Consider the following 19,632-nt stretch of genomic DNA (forward strand, 5'->3'; position numbering starts at 1 on the left):
TTTCGGTGCATGCATGTTTCTTTCTGCAAAGAATAACAAAACATCTCCAAGCACTTGTGCTGTCGCAATGAACATGCTTTTGGTTATTTGTTTGAACAGGAATAGCCTATACTAGACTTTGGATAATATCTAGCTCTTGCTCCTACGTGGTTTGAATGCACTTACTGTATGTTGCTTTACACAAAAGCTACTGCCATAATGTAAAAGTTCACTTGCTTTCAGAAGTAGGTCTCTTCAGGAATTTGCCTGTGCCTGCATTCATTCATTACTATTCCTACATCCTGACAAGGCACTACAGCTCAAATGAACCCATATGATGCCGCCTCCAGTAGTTTCAAGGGTCCACTCAGACAGAGTTTTGTCTCTATGGAAATTTTCATATTTCCCAACCTCAGACGCACAGAAATCCTATATTTTTCCTCTGCGTTGCAGAGGACAATGCAACCAATCCAGCCAATTCAGGCCAATACAGACATAAACTGGCTTGTTATTTGAGATACTCAGCTCGAAATCTAGTCACGTAGGGTTAGATTACATGACTAGTAGGACAAAAAGATCAGCAGCAGCAGCAACAGAAAAGTATCTACATATATTAAATGTGACAACTTTTTGCTTTGAGTGAACTGAAAACATTGCCAGTAGCATGTTAACACTGATTTGTAGCTTTGTTTCCTTCTTTGTCGTAACACACAAGCGACCACAGCTGTAACAGTTTAGACACCAGAGTGGACCAGAATGAATTACAAAACTGTGACTTTAGATAAGCAGTAGCTATGAATGACCGCATGCATTGTAACTGTGCCAGCATAAGCAGGCAATGGTACAGCAAGCAACTAGACAGAATTTAAAAATAATACATCAGCAACAGCCAGTTAATGCAATCTTACCCCGGACTAATACTAATATCACTCTCCCCTTGCTACACTGAGCTTTCTGAGGACACAAGACCGGAAGGGAAAATAGAGCAGAATCCTCTATTGTTTGTCCTGGCAAAGACCAGTTGCTCATTATCAGCCATTACGGTTGTTTGGATGTGACAGTGGCTATTATTTACCTCCAGACCGCAAGTCTGAAAATGTCTGTTATGTAACTGGCTATCATTGCTCCTCACTAACTAGCCTGTCTCGCAGCTTTGTGGTATCATGTGCTGTGATTCGCCAGCCGTGCGGCAGCTTACTGGGTGGAGCGAGGTACCAGTGATTTTAGGGTTCAGAGTCTCACTCCCACTGGGGCCATTTTTACAAGACATGTTATTCAATCAGGATAATGTAAGGCACTTTGGATGAGAGCCTTCACCAAGTGATGTCCAAAATTAGAGACCAAAGCATCGATATCTTCTCTCCTTAAAGACTTTCCTCTTTTGAAAATGTCTCTCTTGCAGAAAGACTTTTTTTTCTTTCTTTCCCATCATCCACAGCTAACAAAGACGGCGGTAGCTGGCCACAGGGGTCAGTACTTCTGCTCCGTCTATAAAGGCTTCTGTTAAAAGGCGTACAGTAATGTGGGCTTCAGACTGATGACCGCAGCATTCCTGCTCCCTGCAGAGTCAAGAAAATGGTCTTTTTATTGTCTTGGACTGCCACTGCTGTCACAAGCTCACTTATCAGACAGAGACACACACCCCTGCAGTAAGAATAACACTGACTCTGGAACATATGCACACAATCATGGTTGCTTGCAGCAGAGTAGGGACATACGTACAGGCAAACAAATGCAAACATGGACACACTACTAGGAAGAATTAGGATTTTCACAGACAAATGTCACCACTCACAGAAAGACACTAAAACTGACACACGTAGAAAGGGAAAGGACGCTCCACGATACACTTTTCCCAGCAGTTGTTCCTCTTTCATTGAGATTATTCCACCCAAAAGTCAAACAAAGCCTGAAATAACCTGACAAGGAAGGAAACTCAGAGAGAGCCAGGGGGGAGCTGTCACACACCAGACACACAGAACACACATACACAGTGTTATGTCCCATACCAACTCGATGTCTCCTCTGCACTGTTACTGAGTTTCACACTAGAGGGAGAAGGGTTCCTCTGTTCTGCTCTGCTATCTTATCTCATGGTATTGCTGTTATAAGAAGCACCAACAGCCTGCACTTGCCTTCAGCTACAGAGCAAGTAAGGAGGACCTGTGTGTGAATCCTGGAGCAGTGGTGAGCTACGGCCAGAGGCTCCATGTTCGACAATCTCATCAGACGTACCACTGGTTTCCCAGCAGGGAGAAGGGAGGAGAGCAAGCTCCAGGGCAGAGAGGCAGTGAGGCAAACTTCAACTAAAAAATAAAAATAAATAAAATCTGAAAATAGGACAGCAACTGACTGTTTTCCCTATCGATTCATCTATTGATTATTTTTTCATATTACTCAGAGCCATGACCCCTTCCTAGTGCTTGTTTTGTTTGACCAACAGCCTGCAAGAGAAGATATTCACTTTACAATTTACAGCAAATAAAGAGCCAAATACAGTATTTCCCTCAGACGTTTATTGAGACCAAAACAGAGCTGAAAGGAGAGTGAATATTGGACTAACATTTGTCAGGTGGTGAGGAATAAATTATGCTAATGTTGCCCTGTACTTGTGCAATATGCATTTAACACATTCGAGAACACATGTGTATAATGTGATTGTTGTGTTTATACGTCGTTTCCCTGTGGAGGGAGTGGCCAGAAAAATCAAGTTTTTCTGCACGACACTACCCACTTTTAGCTCATTGTTTGTCCTTGTATGTTTTGTTGATAGGACACCCAGCAACCCAGTTCTTCTTCTCTCTCTGCAACACACATGGTAAACATGAAACTTCCTGTGTTTTCCCGCCAACAAAGATGAACCAGATACTGTGTCTAGTACAGCAGATGAATATAGTTTGTTCCATCTAAAAATATCAGTCAGTGTCAGACACTTGTTGTTCAACAATGCACCCAGCCATAAGCCTAATCTCTTTTGTACTCAATGTATTTCCCGCCGTTGTAAATCTTACTCATCTGATTACCACTGATTCCTAAACAATTTACTTGCGCTGAGCACTCAAAGAGATTTGCCCACACCCAAAAGTTTGTGAAAATGCAGCTGAAAGTGCAGAGTGACTGAAAGATTTAGAGTGGGACGTGGCTTGTGCATCAAATGCAGCCACACCTCTGTGCTCAACTGAATGGCAAGCCCGTATTGCCAGGGTTATGGATAAGTAGCCTTATTTTTCCATCTTGGTAGCAGACCCCTGGGAATTGAGCTGCAACTGACTTATGACTACAATAGGTATTTTTACTTTCAGAGAAGATTATGGTTATCCCTAGGGCTGTCGCGATAACCACAAAATTGAAATACTGCGTTATTGGTGAAGCCTACCGCGGAGGACGGTAAGCACTGCAACAACCGCAATGTTCATACTGTACACTTCAGGGCGTGTTAAATTAATAAATGAGTGCTTCAAAAGTTCCACAACCGTAACAAGCTCTGTAACGGTTCATGGATGGATCGCCATGGGCTATTCGAGACCCGACTTTAAACTCTGAAGCTGTAAGTGTTGCCGTGTTTTGTGTTGTTTTACTGTTTATTTTAAAGGTTAGTTAACTTGGCGTTAGCATATTGCGCGGCTAATGTGGCTAGCACGCTCGGACTAACGTTGTGATCCTGAGGAACATTCCAGAGAAACCGTGGACAGTAAGCCTCATTTGAATCTCACTAACTAAGGAACGTAGTGTGTTGGAAGCCTGCAGCGGTTTTTCATGTTGCTTTCTGTGGAAGTTTAGTTATAACGTTACTACAGCGCAGTGGTTAGTTGTGGACAGCCATTCTGCTCCACACCGGCGCCCGTGTGTCTGAAAAAGACATGGTCAAACTACAAAAAGGAAAAAGAGTTCACCTGGCAATGTTGTTGACTAGCACGCAGCAGCTCGCTTGCTCAGACCATAAAGCTGCTGTCAGCGGCTCGCTGTGCAGTGAGGTGACAGATACAGACACTCTTACTCTGCTATATGGACCAAATTACTAAACAGATGAAAAATGTGATAATACCGCGCTGTTGAGTCCCAATATATTGCCGCGGTGGAAATTACTTCCCCGCGACATTTTATTTATATTTATATTATATACACACACACATACATACATACATACATACATACATACATACATACATACATACATACATACACACACACACACACATATATATATATACACACACACACACACATATATACACACACACACACACACACACAATATATAACATAATATAATATACAATATATATACCTTAGTTATCTCTGCACATGTTGACGGAGAGACAACTTTTACCATAGCCACTTAAATTTGCCATTATTTTCTTACTTTTTTTAAAGAAATCCCTCCTATATATAGGCCAACAATTGATAGGACTAAAACATTTTGACTTTCAAAATGCTTTCAAACCTGACCTACAGTCACACTCCAATTCACTTCCAAGCCCATTTCATTCTGGGAAGCAGCTTTTACTGTACTGAAAGCTTTACAAAAGGTCTGTAAAAACAGCGAGAACTTTTTTACTTATGTAATATCAAGCTCATAATTCTTGCCTCACCTCCTTGCCATTTAATTATTTTAGTCATTTCTTACATTTTATTGGTTTATTTAGCCAATTTCTTTTTTCAGAGCAATTTATTTGAGCGCTTCATCTATATTCCACGACGGCACCTATTCAATATCAAGATCAGTAAAGGAATCAGAGGGATTCTCAGTCTCATCTCCCACACAACACACCATTTCCCCTGCACTCCATGCAAATGCCCCTCTTTGTTCTTCCACTCCATAGGTTGGTGGCCAAAATTGGATTTCCTTTATAGTACTTGCGAGACTGCTGGAAAGAGGGAGTGTTACAGGTAAGGCGAGCTGTTTTGCACAAGATTGAATAAGACAATTCCATCACTCAGTAGTGAGGTTTCTGAGTAGGTTGGAGGTGTGACGCTGTTAGGAATGTAGGGAGAAATTCTGCTGTGTCATTCAGACGATGTGGGGTCTGTCATTGGCAGAAAGAGAAAGAAAACTAAATTCAGAACAGTGGTTTTGGTTTCTACAAAGCAAAGACTACTTTGAGCTTGCTGTGGCTGGAGACTGACAACAGAAAATCGGAATGAGTCATACAAGCCAACAAAATAAAAGACAGCTATCTTTCTTCTTGTCAACACTGCTTCTTCTCTACAGACAGGTAATATTAGATATGGAGTAGAGAATATTGCATTAGCGATAGTGATCCTCAGTGATCCCCTCCATTAGAGCAGAAGCCAGCCCTAGATAAGGCTTTCTCAATAGGATTCAAACAATACAGGAAAATGAAAGTTAAACCCTGTATTGAAGAAGAGATGCTCAGCTCGGCATATCGCTTGTGCAAAAAAAAAAAAAGCATTCTCAATCTTGAAAGCTGATTCTGATGTAATTCAGTCAGCTTTCTTCAGAATATTCGTAGCTTGGCTATCATTTACCTCACAAGCAAACATCAATCATTCCATTGAGGCACTTCTCTTAGCAAAGGGCATGGTAAATTTCCCCATCGATGTTTCTCCTGATAAAAAAAGGCTATGATTAAGGGAGTTATGTCAAAGCTCCTTTGTGCAAATTAAAAATTCCTTTAATGCTGCAACATTATTATTCAACTGCTCCACAGAGAGTGAAGTAATTGAATTTACAGTTACTCCAAAGGGTTTCAGGGTTTTAAAACTTGTCTCCCATTTCATCACAGCAATTCAAATTATTCTCTCCCATTTGGTGACGCCAACAAAAAACACACTAATGCGGTTAGATGTGGGGTGTTACGTCAGCCTGCAGTACAGCAGCTGCAGGTTTGAATCCACCTGTCCTGTTTGTCCAATGAAATGGTTGATTGCCCGGCAAACAACACCTTTATTTGCATGAAATTAAATAAATGTTTGTACCATCCCTCTGTACACCACAGGCTTGGTTTGTATAGTTAAGTATCAGATTACCCTTGAAACATATACCATCAAACACAGCAAATGAGTACAGGAAAAATGGTCACATTTATAGACTAAAGGGCAATTGGGCTGGGGCTTTTTATGCACATGCACATTGGAGGGTCTTTTAGAGGCCCCTCTGTCCCAGTGTTGTGTCCCTGTAGACTTTCAGTAGTTGTAAGTGCTGCCACAGTCTTACAATGACAGTTGCGGTCGCTGCGATGTGGGGCTGACCTGGACTCATGGATGCATGCTCAGCAGACCACGGAAAAAGCAGCAGACGGAAGCTGAGGCGAAGGTTGACTGGCAGCTTGCTTTGCTCATGATATTTGTTTCAACTTCAGGGAGTAAAGTAGGAGGAACTAAAAGACCCAGGCACCTCAGCAAAGAGTGGAAGAACACTGCAGCAGCAAGTATGAATACTGCCAAGGCCGGCTTAGTACGCCAACACATGCGGCAGCCAACAATTATCACTATTAATTTTAAAGTTAAGTGTAATAAAGTTTCATCCCTCACAGAGCACAGTGACTGTGGTCACCTTGACTTCATGTTGGTTTCAGTGGATTTCAACAATTACCCATTTAAAAAGGCAGAAAAACGTCCACTAAAACTTTTCAAATCACTCCACCAGCTAATCCTGTTCTTCACTGTCCATACATACTCTCAGTATGCTCAAACTACTGATTTTTTGCTAAAATACACACTCTTTATCTCAGTCCTCACCTACAATTTGTCAGTAAAGATGTGCATTGGTCTGTGTGCAATGTCATCTTCTCTTAAAAGAAGTCTTTTTCGTGCAAAATGTAGTAAAAGTTAGTTCTATATTGCATGTTTATGTCTGGTCCTCTTTTAAACCATTCCACCTTCCACCTCTCCAACCCATCCTTTTTGCTTGCTGATATGAGTGGGCAGCTATCAGACACACTCCCTCTCTGTCAGCATTCGCTCTGGCACACCAGTGTTTTCACTGATGCATGCACTCACGCAGGTAGCAACTCTGCACAACTCCGCTGAACTTATATGGAGTATAAAACATGGCAGGCTGGCAGGCTTACACAGTGATACAGGCTTTGCTTTGCAAGGTGAAGTTACTGTAATTGGAGTGCCTTTCAAAGCCTCCGCTTCTCCAAGAAGAACGTTATGAAAGCTGACAGCATTTGCTGGATTTCTCTTTGCTCACGGGCCAATGCTTCGCTCTCAGCTACGCAACTACAGACTCTGCCTTCAAAGCTGCACTGAACACTGAAATTGTTTTTTCTTTACCTCCAGCATGACTTGAAGTAAGTCAGAGTAAGTAGCTAGCTAGTCTGTCAAAGAAACAGACACTTTTAAGCTAACCAGCTAAAATACCCCATTGAAAAGGTGCATTTATTTGATAGATGTACTACAGTATCTGAAACATTAGCACACATTAAAGCAAATATAATAATAATAGACTAGTGCATTTATGTAAAATATCGGACATCTTTAAGTTTGCCAACCGATAGCAATGGAATAGAGGTATTAAGTCCTCATTACATGGAAATTTAAAAGTAGCATGAAAGTACACTGTACAAAGTACTGAAAAAACTGAAAGAAATATAAACTCCCACCCACACACACTAATGACAGCTCTTCATTACTGACCAAAAAATATGGTTACTCATTATTAAAACAATGCTTCTGAAATTTCAGGGTTGAGCCCCAACCGAGGCCAAACCTCTGGTGGGTCACCACATGACATGACTGCTAATATGACTTAATGAGTGTGGGTATGGGGACATGACTAACTTGCGCAGTGGACTCCCTGGATGGACAAAACAGGCATGCATGAGTGAATGACTTCACTTTCTTCACTTCTTTTATGCTATTAAATATATTCTTTTGTTGCTGATTGTAGCTTCAGTAGGAGTGAGGAAGCGTGGTAACTTTTGACTACTAAGTAATATGATTTATAGTAGCACTATAAAAATGTGTGACAATAGCACTGTGTCAAAAATGCATTCCTTTTAATGTGATCGGTTTGTTGGCACAGCCGGGGTATCAACTTTCACTACACGCAATGCAACAGCATCAGGAAGGCAAGCACACATTCCATAGCTTACGTGTAGTGTAGTGTGAACGGGGTAATTCACCTGTTGACCTCACAATTGTTTGTTGATTTATTTTGTGGCCAGGTTAACTTTATTGAGTTGTTGAGTGTATTGTGTCTCATAGTATGTGTAGTGTTTTAGTGTCTAATAAGTCCATTGATGCATTATGCAAAACTGGACTCACCAGTCCCTGTAGAACACCTGTTTAAAGAGGCCTCTGAAATAGGTAGATAGATAAATATTTTTTTCAAATAAAAGTTGTCTTTGCATGGTCACATGACTGCATCATAGAAGAAAAAAGAAACAAAAAGCACCAGTGATCATGTGTATGCAGGAAATTACTGTAAATTACTGTCCAAACACTTTGCTAAGTGGGTGTTTTGTTCTGTATATGTGTGCCTCTCATTATCTGCCTATCCACCTCAGCTTCTCTCCCTCTCTGCTCCCTATCTTCAATTACACCTCTCCTTTCCTCCAACAGCTCCAGCTGTTAGCCTTAGGCGACTTAGCATAGTAACTATGGTAAAGCATACCACTGTACTGGACTTTTGCAGTCATCGCCCTCATTATCATCATTGCCATCATTGTCGACGTTGAGATTGCGGGACCTCTAACAATCTTCTGATTCTACCGTGATTTGCATAATGTGAAGAATGGCGTTGATACTGAGTGGGGACAAGCTGGCTGGGTTTCATGCTTGACTGAAAAAATGATCAGCAGATGCAAAGCTCAGTAATTGAAAAAAATCAGAACATGGTCACTGAGAAGGTGAGAGTGTGTGTGTGTGTGTGTGTGTGTGTGTGTGTGTGTGTGTGTGTGTGTGTGTGTGTGCCTTGTTTGCTCCCAGGAGCATTTCCATCTCCTCCTGACTACCAGCATTCAGATTTAATTTTTTTTCACCCTCTCTTGTAGGTATGTGTGCGTGTCTGTGTGTTTGCCCTGGATGACTTACAGAAGTTTTCCCTCTCCACTTCCATCTTCACGCTTCACTGTCTCGCAGAGTGCTGTTATTGGCAGCCAGAGCCAAAGGGAACAGTTCAGCTTGTAAGCAACAATGTACACCAAGTCCTATGTTTCCAATCTTAAACTTAAGATTGAAGAGGTTAGGCTATATGGCCCGGGGTGCGTATTCCATTTATTCTTCATTCAATCAGGTACTCTCATATTGTGACTGCTTTTGTAAGAAAATGCTAAGAACACTGCTGAGAGATTTCCTAGGGGAAGCACTGACCGTATGCACACTAATTGTGGCGAAACAATCTACACAAAAACAGTTTTCACAAATCTCCCCATGGGGCCCATGATTTATCACGTGTGATACATAGTGCAAATCTGGGATTACATGAGGAAATGTTTGGCATGCTGCTCTATATACAGCACGTATATAGCAGATGGGATTCTGCCAAAATCTGATCCTACGCATTCTGTAAAAAGACTATATTCCAAAGCTTCCGTAATAAAAGCAACATAGCCAGTTTCTATCTATGCCTGTTTACCTTGGGGACAATTGGTACTCCCATTTTAGTGTCTTGTTATGGAACAGCTGGACAGAGAGTGGCCAACATACTTCTGTTTGGTTCACTATTTTTCCTGTACTCAGCCTTCTCTCTTGGTGCCACTGCCGGTATGAGTTCACCAACACTCAGCAGGCGGTACTGTGTATTATTGGCACTGTTGGGTAAGAAAAGAAGGGCAGAAAAATCAACACTGTGCTGCTGCAGAGATTTCTGCAGGTATCAGACAGCCAAACAACAGCCTGTTCAGCCTTTAACATTAAATTGACTTTACAACAATAATTAAGCCAAAGCTGACAACACTTTCATGTAACCAAAAGGGCACAGCATAATAAGAGCAAGAACAAAAAAAACATAAAAGTTCGGTGTGTTCTGCTATTCACGCGAAACCCTCCTTCACTTCGGTCTTCAAAGTCCTTCTCAAAACACCTCTCTGTCAGTAGGGAGTGTTTCCCTGCCATTGTCGCCAAGTTGTTGCTCATGGTGGTGAGAGTTGGCTCTCTCTAAATAATATTACAAAGTACGGTCTAGACTTGCTCTATTTGAAAAGTGCAATGAGATAGTTTCAGTTAAAAAATTGTTCTGAATTAAGTAGAAATCCCTTAGTGTCCGTAAACCTTTAAAAGTACTATCTGCTTGAAATCCCACAATCCCTGAAGACAATGAGGATGTATTTCTTTACCATCCCAGCAGTCACTGACTTTAACTTAGTCTTTTTAGCTCAGCCATGTAGAAAAACCCACAGTGCTTACAATGCTTAATGAAGCTCCTCAAATGTTGCTTCACAGGCCTTAAAAGGCAGCATGCATGTCTTGGGGTTGGGGGTCGGTTGCCTTTATCACAGAAATCCCTCTCTTTGCATTTTCTTTCTTCTTTTCTTTCATTTCCTCGACATTTAACCACTACACCTCTTTCCCTTACCGTTTCTCTCTAACTTTCCAGCTTGTTTCCCTTGTGTATGAAAATCCATGCTATACATTTTAAGTATCTATGAGAAAAACTTTGAAGCAACCTGACCTATAATTAACACCCATGAGGGAACCCCTGCTCATGCACCTTACTTTTCCCATTAGTTCACTGCAGTTATCTTGATTATCAGCTACCTATGGTATGCAGAGTACCTCCAAATCGTCCCAGAGGTGCTTGTGTCAAACTAGCCCTCAGTTCCTGCAGTGTGGGTCATGTATGAACACAGTTAATACACCAACCTGTGAAGAAAATTATGGCCACCCCATTATGAAGAGCACATTATTGTTGATACGACTGCCTATCTTGCCCTGATGAGGCTTGTTCTGATGGATGGATTTGGCAATGAGACAGGGGGTGGGGCAACTGTATTAGCAGTGGACAACTTTGTCATTAGGTTCAATAGTTCAAAGTATAGTTTAAAACAAATGAGCTCTAAGTGTGACAGAAAGGGACTCATTAGTCATAAATAGGTGTTAATAAGAGCCCAAGTGTTTATCAATCTGGCACTGGGGCTTTAATTCCTCTCCTGCATGAAGAGAGGTGCCATCTGCAGGGTTTGACTCTGACTGGAAACAAAATCCATCTGACAGTTGCAGAATTACCATTTCACAATTTAGGCACACCACTTAAAGACCAACACACGTTTTCGAACCGTTTTAACCAAATACTAGCCTATATATAAAGAAGGACAATGTTTCTCTGTTTCCTCCCACTGTGCAAAAATGACACAAAAATATCCAAGATACGGGCCCCATCTAGCACCGATGACTTCACTTGGAGTTGGAGTTATCGAGTTCCCATCCATACACCCTGCGGACTCAATCGTGTGAACCCCATTTTTATAGCATCAAATTAAGCTCTGTCCCCTGTTGATTTCAGCCTGGACTCAGGGAGAGACAAGAGACCACTGCCCGAAGATCTCAAGCTACGGAGCCAGGTCATGGAGAGCCTTAAAAGAAATCAATAAGATCTTAAAATCAATCCTAAAACAGACCAGGAGCCAATGTAAAGAGGCTAAAACTGTTATGATGTGACCGTACCTCTTGGTTATGCATGATTAAAAGCCTAGCAGTTCGGTACAGTCTGTAGTCGTTTCAAAGTTTTACAATTAAGACAAGAGAAGAGGAGGTTGTAATAATACAAGGTGTGAGGAAATAAAAGCCTGTACAACAGTATCTCTAATATTTTAAATAGATCTTATTTTAGTAATATTTTAGCTTTGGCCCTAACTGACGCCACTGTTGACCAGGAACTCCAGTTTACTGTGTCATATTCCTCCTTTTTCCTCTGTCTCTGCAAGATTACCAAGCGGATTCATAAAGCCTCTGGATTCCTGCAAAATTTCACTAAAGAATAAACATTTGAGTCACGCAGATGCGCCTCACGTCGCCTCCCTGTCCACACACTGAAAACAGAACCACAATGTCATGCTCTACTTACAAATTATCAATCGTTATGTGCAGACAAAATTGATTTTACAGTAGGCTGTGTGAGAGTGAATGATATTTAAATACGGAGTGAAGCCCCAACTGCCCAGTGGTTTAGTGGTATTTCAGTTCTGACCAATCAGGGACTAGTATCAATGTAAGACAAGCTTTACTTCATTCTGTAGTTAATACTTTTATTAAGAAAGGAACTGTGTTTTCTTCTAGTTAAATACGACGTTGGCTGCTTGCCCAACAACATGTCAACATCTATAATACTACAGTTGGTAATGAGCACAGCTGCGCACGCACACACACACACACACACACACACACACACACACACACAGCTGATGCAATTTGTGCTCACACCCACCTGTAAACGTTCCAGGTACTTCCAGACGCGACACTTGTTCTCCGTGCGCACCACAACAGCGTTAGCCGGGACGGCTGCCAGGTGGCATCGTTCATGCTCGTCCAGACCTGCCTCTGTCCCATCTGGGCAGAGCAGCTTCAGGTCCTCCAGCTCCAGATCCAGGGCCCAGGACTCCTGGTTCTTACCTGGGCAGGAGAGGAGTGAAGGTGAGTCTCATTTTAATTCCATTTTAGGCCAACACTCAAAGAAGCACTATGTAACTTTTTAAAGAATAAATTACACAATTTTCACCCTGAAAATGCATGGTTCAATTTATAAAGTCATAAAGTTACATCATGTGTGTTTAGGTTTACAGTTTAAGAATGATTTCAATTTGTTTTTATTTGAGGACTCAGTGTTTGCCACTTTTGACAAATCTTTCAAATAGCACATTCCTTTTTTTTAGGGCTGAATCTGAATGTTGACTTTATATTCTGAATATTTCACATTTTAATTTTGAGAGACATGGTTGAACACCTAAGAATTTAAAAAGGCTAACAAAATCCCATTTAGCCAAACAAATAATTATAGGAAGAAGATAGAAGCTATGTTCAGCACAGACCCTCTTCATTTTCTTGACCTCCATTAATTGGTCTGACTCTGGACATTTCTGAGCCATATGAGAAAGCATGCTTCATTAAACAGCTACAGTGTTTGTGGAGCTGGCGTCAAACTGTTCCTACTCAGCTGCACCAGCAGAGTCTGTGTAGTCTGACTGTTATAATGATCACCATTCATTTTGGAAGTTGCCCAAAGCAGCGGCGAGCAGATGCAGCAAACAGAGAATTAGGACATTTATGAACCACTGTCCGTCTCTTCCTGTCCTTTCAGTGTAATCTGTTCATTATATTCTGGATTTCACATACTGTAAAATACTCTAATGAGAAACACTGACATCTTCTGTCTTGACAGGGACTAGCACTCTCTGCTGGCCCCCGGTAACCTTATCATACATCATTTAAATTATAAAAATTACATTATTATATAACCAGTGGCATAGCCTATAAAATGCACAATAACACTAACCATCCAAATTGTCAAACACTGTTGTGTGTTTGACAAAGGCCACGTCACCGAGGTTCTCTGCCACACACCTGAAAGAAAAACATAAAACACATTAATAATCAGACACATTTAATATGTAAATAGAACAAAACATGAATAACGTGGAAATGAGCACACTTGGGAACGTGTGATTATAACAGAATGACTCTTGAGACCATAATTAAACTTCCTTTGCCGCCTATTGTTGCCCTTCAAGAATTTAATATAGCTCCTGTTGCCCTTTTATTCCCATCTCACAGACACTACTATGCCATTTTACTGAGCACTACAGTACTCTAACACAAAGAAATATATATATGTGAATGAAATCAAGTCATTGTCTACAATTATATATATGCAGGCAATGAGTGAAACTGACATTAAAAAGAAATTGCTGTGCACAGGAATTCATCCAAGTTGCTTGTTCTCTGTTCTGATCTATTTGCATAATTAATTTAGTTTCATAATTTATTCCTTCTATAGGCTCTCAAAAAAGACTCACTGAGGTTTTACTCATTCATCACTGTATTATTACTACTACTACTTATTACAACTATTATCACTGTATTAGCTTTTTTTCAGAGCAGGCAGCTGTAATTACTCTTTATTTTTGTATTTATAGAGACAGTCAGCTAAAAAAGATATAAAGTACTGGAGACACAGAGGCAGAGTTCGTAACAACTACTCCACCTCTGGGTGCCATTAGTGTATTATTTCCCATGTTATTAGTTTTAATGTTGTACCTCAGTGCCCCTGCCTCCCCGTAGTGCCTCTCTTTGTGGTTACTGGCACAGATGTGTCTGTCATTCTCGTCTCCTATACAGGCCTCACAAAGGTTCCTGGGGTTGTTGCCTCTGGGGTCGTGCTGGGGATCCTTAACGCCCGGCACACAGCTGTAGCCAAAGAAGTTGCCAACAGCTGGTGAAAAGGACAAAGAATGAGTTAGAAGAAGAATAGGAAAGGCTAAAGGAGGATAATTTTTGTTCCTACTGAAGATGGAAAACTTTTAAAAGGGGTCACAAATATATAGCCTTTGTTTTTCTAAAAGCTGAGTAATATCCTAAATCAGCTGGGGACTTTGAATTTAAAACACACACTAATAAAGGAGTAAATATTGCTCTATTAAACTGCAACTGACTATTTTCAGCTACAGATATGGTGCTCCAGGGAGTATTTACAGTAGCAAAGCAGTGTGTGTGAGATCGACAGATAAACTACAGTGCCCATGTTTATGATATTAAACATGTCACCCAGAGCAACACTGTGGTTCATATATGTTTTTTATAGTTGGTAGACAACAATGGACCTCTATGGCACAGAGGATCAGGATATATCAGATTTGGATATGAAGATCAAGTGATTGTTGATGTTGGTCTTTTCATGGGATGTGTTGTCAATGAGAAAAATAGGATAAATTGCCAGTCTAATACTTTAGAAGATTCATCTTTATCGTCTTGCTTGCTTCTCCCTCTCCTGAAGAACTTACAACCTTCAAGAGAGGGTTACACTGTACACACACACACACACACACACACACACACACACACACACACACACACACACACACACACACACACACACACACACACATCCCTATCCCAATCTCACATTTACAGAGACAGGTGCACTGTTCTCTAAATGACCCTTCTCCTCTTACCACCAGTCCCCTCCATACCTTCACTCTTCATTCCACATCACTGCTTCCCCTCTCTGAAACTGTGAATCTCTCATACAGCCTCCACACACATAGACACACACATACATACACTTTTCCTGCCTCGACCTCCCAGTCCCGCACTGTCTCACCTCTAGGGAAGTTGCATTGCTCCCCTATGCTGATCTGGGAGGTGTTGACCAGGTAGCCAATAGGAACAGTCCACCCCACCGTGGTGCGTATGCCGGGGTGACAGGAGCTGCGTTCGTGCATCTCGAGCAGGGACAGGTCTGAGGACGAGCGACGCGCCATCGCCACCACATAATAGCTAATACCATCTGGGGGGGCGGTTTGGGAAGAAAAACCGGGAAGAGGGGGAGAAAGCAAGTGGGAATCATTTTTCATATCAGGGGAGCATGGGAAAAAACATGAAAATGATTAATAAAGATACAAGACACAAAGACTACTGGTCTACACACTGTATATATGGCTCTAGCAAGCTGAGCATACATTTTGTATGAATAGCTGCAAGATATGTTGATTTTGATATATTTTGGTATGAACTCATCTTCTTTGACTTACACCAACTATGCATCTGAGCCTGCAGTGCCTCTCTGTATTACCTGCTGCAAGGCTCCAACCTATCACTTACCCACTCCGTTGTAAGACTCTCCTGCAGCCAACTCCAGGCCGTGGCAGAGGCCAGCAGCATAGATGTCATCTGCAGACATGGATGCCGCATCGGCTGTCCCATTCTGACAAAAACACATTTATTTTGTCAATGTCAAATGAATAAAGGATGCTTGGTTATTCCAAATAAAATGACAACAAATACTAAAGATGCACAATGTGATGTATGTGATTTCTGAAAAAAACCAAAATGTGGCCAGCTAATGAAGATGTGGAAATAGTAAGATGGTAAAACAAAATCATCCAAAGGGACTGCTGAAGATCATGTGTAGTATTTCTTTTACTCACCGCCACCAAAGACTCATTTTCTTTAGAATTTGAGTATTTAATGAAGGTGAAAATGGTCATATTATGGAATGCAGACTGGACAATCCACTTTCCCATCCCTGTTTCTTCATGTACCTTGATTTTGTCCATACAGTCTCTGGTGTTCAGGCCACGGACACATTGCAGAGTGCCTCTAATATCCCGCGCTGTGGCGTTTCCGGCTAAATCCAGACACTTCTGTTCTTCAGCGTTGGACAATACACACCAGGACACTGAACAAAACAGTGTAGAATAAAAAAATTATTCAAATTTACCTGCAGAAGAGCACAATTCATAACTACACCCCACATTTTAAACATTACTTTAATCATGCACCCAAGTAAGAGTTAATGATAAGTCTTTCCAACATTTTTTAAATCTACAAATAGCCTTAAATTGACATTATTTTGGATCTACCTGTAGTTTTCTGATTTGAGACACAGCTGACAGACAGAAGAGGCAGAAGGAGAAGGAAAGCTGCAGGCAGTCTTCTCTCTAGACGCTCCATGTCGGCTCTGCTAGGGACTCTGCTTGGATCAGTCTCTCTAATACAGCAGAGATGGTGGATTTCATTGAAAAAAAAAAAGTCACTCTGCTACCCCCTCCCTCTCTTATAACATGGTTCTGAGACAGAAAGAGAGAAAGAGGAGGAGAGAGGGTAAAAGGTGGGAGAATGAGGCAGGTCGGCTAGATGTAGAAAGAAGAAAACATTACATTATTCCTCTTTCCTGCCTCTTGCGTCCAAGTCCTCACTAGATAATCCTTCCTCCATCTAATGATAGCAGTATAGCATTTCCCCCTCCAATTATCCACTGAGACTTATCCCCAGCGGAGAGGATAGTGGTAGACACACGTAGGCTCGGAGCAGTTCAGGTCACCTGGCACATAGTGTCGACCCAAGGTCTTTAATTAAAAAAGCTGCGGACAATATGTCTCTGTGCTGGAGCTGTTTTCATGGAGAACAGATACTGGCGGGGTCTTGCTCTGACTCACTGGAGACTAAAGCCCCAGGTAAGCAAGAACAAACAGCACTGGCTATTGTTCGCGGCCACAGGACCCATTGGAGGTAAAATATATTGGCAACTTGATACAATTCTCCCTTTTCGGTCTCTTTGCACACATACAGAAAAGCACACACACGCGCGCGCGCACACACACACACACACACACAGTAGTTCAACTATCCTAGTGGGGACATCTCTTTGACAACGCATTCCCTAGCCCCTTACCCTAACCTTCACACCTACCTGGCTAACCTTAACCCTTCCCCTAACTTTAACTTAATTCTTACCCTAAACCTAAAACCAAGTCTTAACCCTCAAACAGCCCTTTAAACTTGTGAAGCATTTTGGTCCCCACAAAGCTCTCGGACCCCACAAGTATAGTGGAAGCCCAGTTTTTGGACCCAGCAAATACAGTAAAACAACCCCCCCTCCCACTCTAACACTAATTTTTTTGAACAGCCACTGAACCAATCAAGAAATAAATAAATCTAAACAGGGAGAGTTTGAACAGACAAGTAAAATGAATTCACCTTCTAATCCACCTTTTAGTTGAGCTGTTATGCAATGTTGGATCTGCATGATTGCTCAGGAGATGAAGGGTCATCTTAAGAGAGGTCTTTTCTGTGGGGAGGGTGGGGTATCGGATCCTCAGCATGCATGGGCGAATGGACTAGCACAGATGGACTTCTTAAATCAAGCAGTCTGAATGAAATATGTACTTTTTTACTCCACTATTAAACTTCTTCTCAAGTAAATCACACTGCCTATGATGTCTCTTGGCAGTGAGAATGCCACAAAAGAATGTCATATATTTTATATTACTTACTCACATCGCAAACTAATCAGAAAGTGTTATATATATAACAGATGGTTGGGGTCAGTTATGTGTTCTTCAAAAGTGCAGAAGCATTTATCTGTCATGCAAACAAGATCCACAGTAAAAAAAAAAATAAAAAAAATAAAAAAAAGCTGACCTTAGTTTGTCACTCAGAATAAACAGGCAGCTTCTCTTATGACAAAACACTCTGATGATTCATAGAGAATCAGGCAATGATCTAAATTTAGCTAAAACTTCACCATGCCAACTTTCTATGTAGCTGTCCCAGAGAACGACAGCGACAGTGTTATGTAGGCTACTTGCACTTAATAAAATAAATTAAACTAAAATTTTGTCACCAAATGTAACGGTTTTTTTTTTTTTTTTTTAACACATTCAAGTAGCCTAACTACCATAGGCCTACCAACAAAAAACAAAGTGAAGAGAGTCCCGAAGTTAGAAGCCTACACTAATACTGTCAACAAGCCCACAATGTTGAGAAACTGACCAATAGCGATGGAGATCGAGACCCGGACCCGGTTCCAACATTTCTCAAAACCCGAAAATCAATAAGATCCGAGCTTATCGAGACTAGCGGGTCTGTAACGTTATGTCTGGTGCGTCAAATCTGATTTATCTTGAAATGCCATGCATAAGAAAACTAATGTTTCTAATGATGGCTCCGAAACGCGGTGTTAAACGGCACCGGGACTGTTTATCATCAGGCTGCTGCCTCTGCTGCTCTCTGTCGGCTCCTAGACACAGCGGCCAGCAGAGTGAGAGGCTGCGCCGCGGCGGTGGAGACAGTGAAGTTCAGTTAGCTCCAACGTAACGTTACCTGCAGGCAGTGAATAACAGCATAGGAGGAAGAGGAAGGTCCGATACAGACTTTTTTTATTCTTGAAACGTCCCTCAGTATTGTGATGTCAGATATTGAGTTTATATATAGTGACTTTGCTGTTGTAAACATTAATGTGCTCTAGAAACAACATTATCTGTATTTAAAATATTAAATTCTAATTCTATAAATAATAAAAAAACAACCAGGCAGCTAATATGCATACTTGAATATATGTTTATATATCGCAAAAAAGTCAGTAGTTATTAACCAAATGTCTTAAATGGAGAAACTTTATTTATTTAAATATTTATTTATATTTTCTGCCAGGAATTGTTCCTGGACGCTATAAGCACTGTCTGTCTTGTGTATGTGACATTAGATTGCCAAGTAAATGCTCACCCACACAGACTGGGCTGTATGATAACTAAAGGAAGATTTTTTTCAGTTAAAATTACTAAAAGTACAGTGACTTCTCCCTGATTTCCCCTGAAACTGTTATATTTGTCTGAGTCATACAGTTTGCATTTGGAAGGGTTGCTTGCTTGCTTATACACCACTCCTCCTCTAAATTTATTGAGTGAGATACATATAAAGTAATTAATTATATATTTTCCTGATGGTGGTATTCAAATCCTAGTTATACTACAATTTTAAATTAATTATACAATATAATTATACATTTAAAAGCAAATGTCCCATATTATTCTAAAACACTGTCTCTTTTAGAGTGTTAAGTCATTGATGCATTAATAAGGAAATATTTAAATGGTGTATTAGACATATTTTTTGACAATGTGAATATTGTTTTAGTGTTTGCACTTTAGGGCATTTTTTCCCTCTCCCAGTATTTTTATGTTGCATATATTCATTTAGCTGATGCTTTTGTCCAAAGCGACTTATAATTGCTAAGTAGATGTGTCACAA

The 19,632-nt window shown here is 40.9% G+C and overlaps 1 protein-coding gene across 1 annotated transcript in view; it reads right to left on the reverse strand.

Moving 5' to 3' along the window:
* LOC123971083 (carboxyl-terminal PDZ ligand of neuronal nitric oxide synthase protein-like) overlaps positions 1-19,632 on the reverse strand; it is a 223,364-nt gene that overhangs the window by 155,790 nt on the left and 47,942 nt on the right. The gene's annotated exons all lie outside the window — the stretch shown is intronic.

This window comes from Micropterus dolomieu, linkage group LG05 (assembly GCF_021292245.1).
Source record: "Micropterus dolomieu isolate WLL.071019.BEF.003 ecotype Adirondacks linkage group LG05, ASM2129224v1, whole genome shotgun sequence".
Lineage (NCBI taxonomy): Eukaryota > Metazoa > Chordata > Actinopteri > Centrarchiformes > Centrarchidae > Micropterus > Micropterus dolomieu.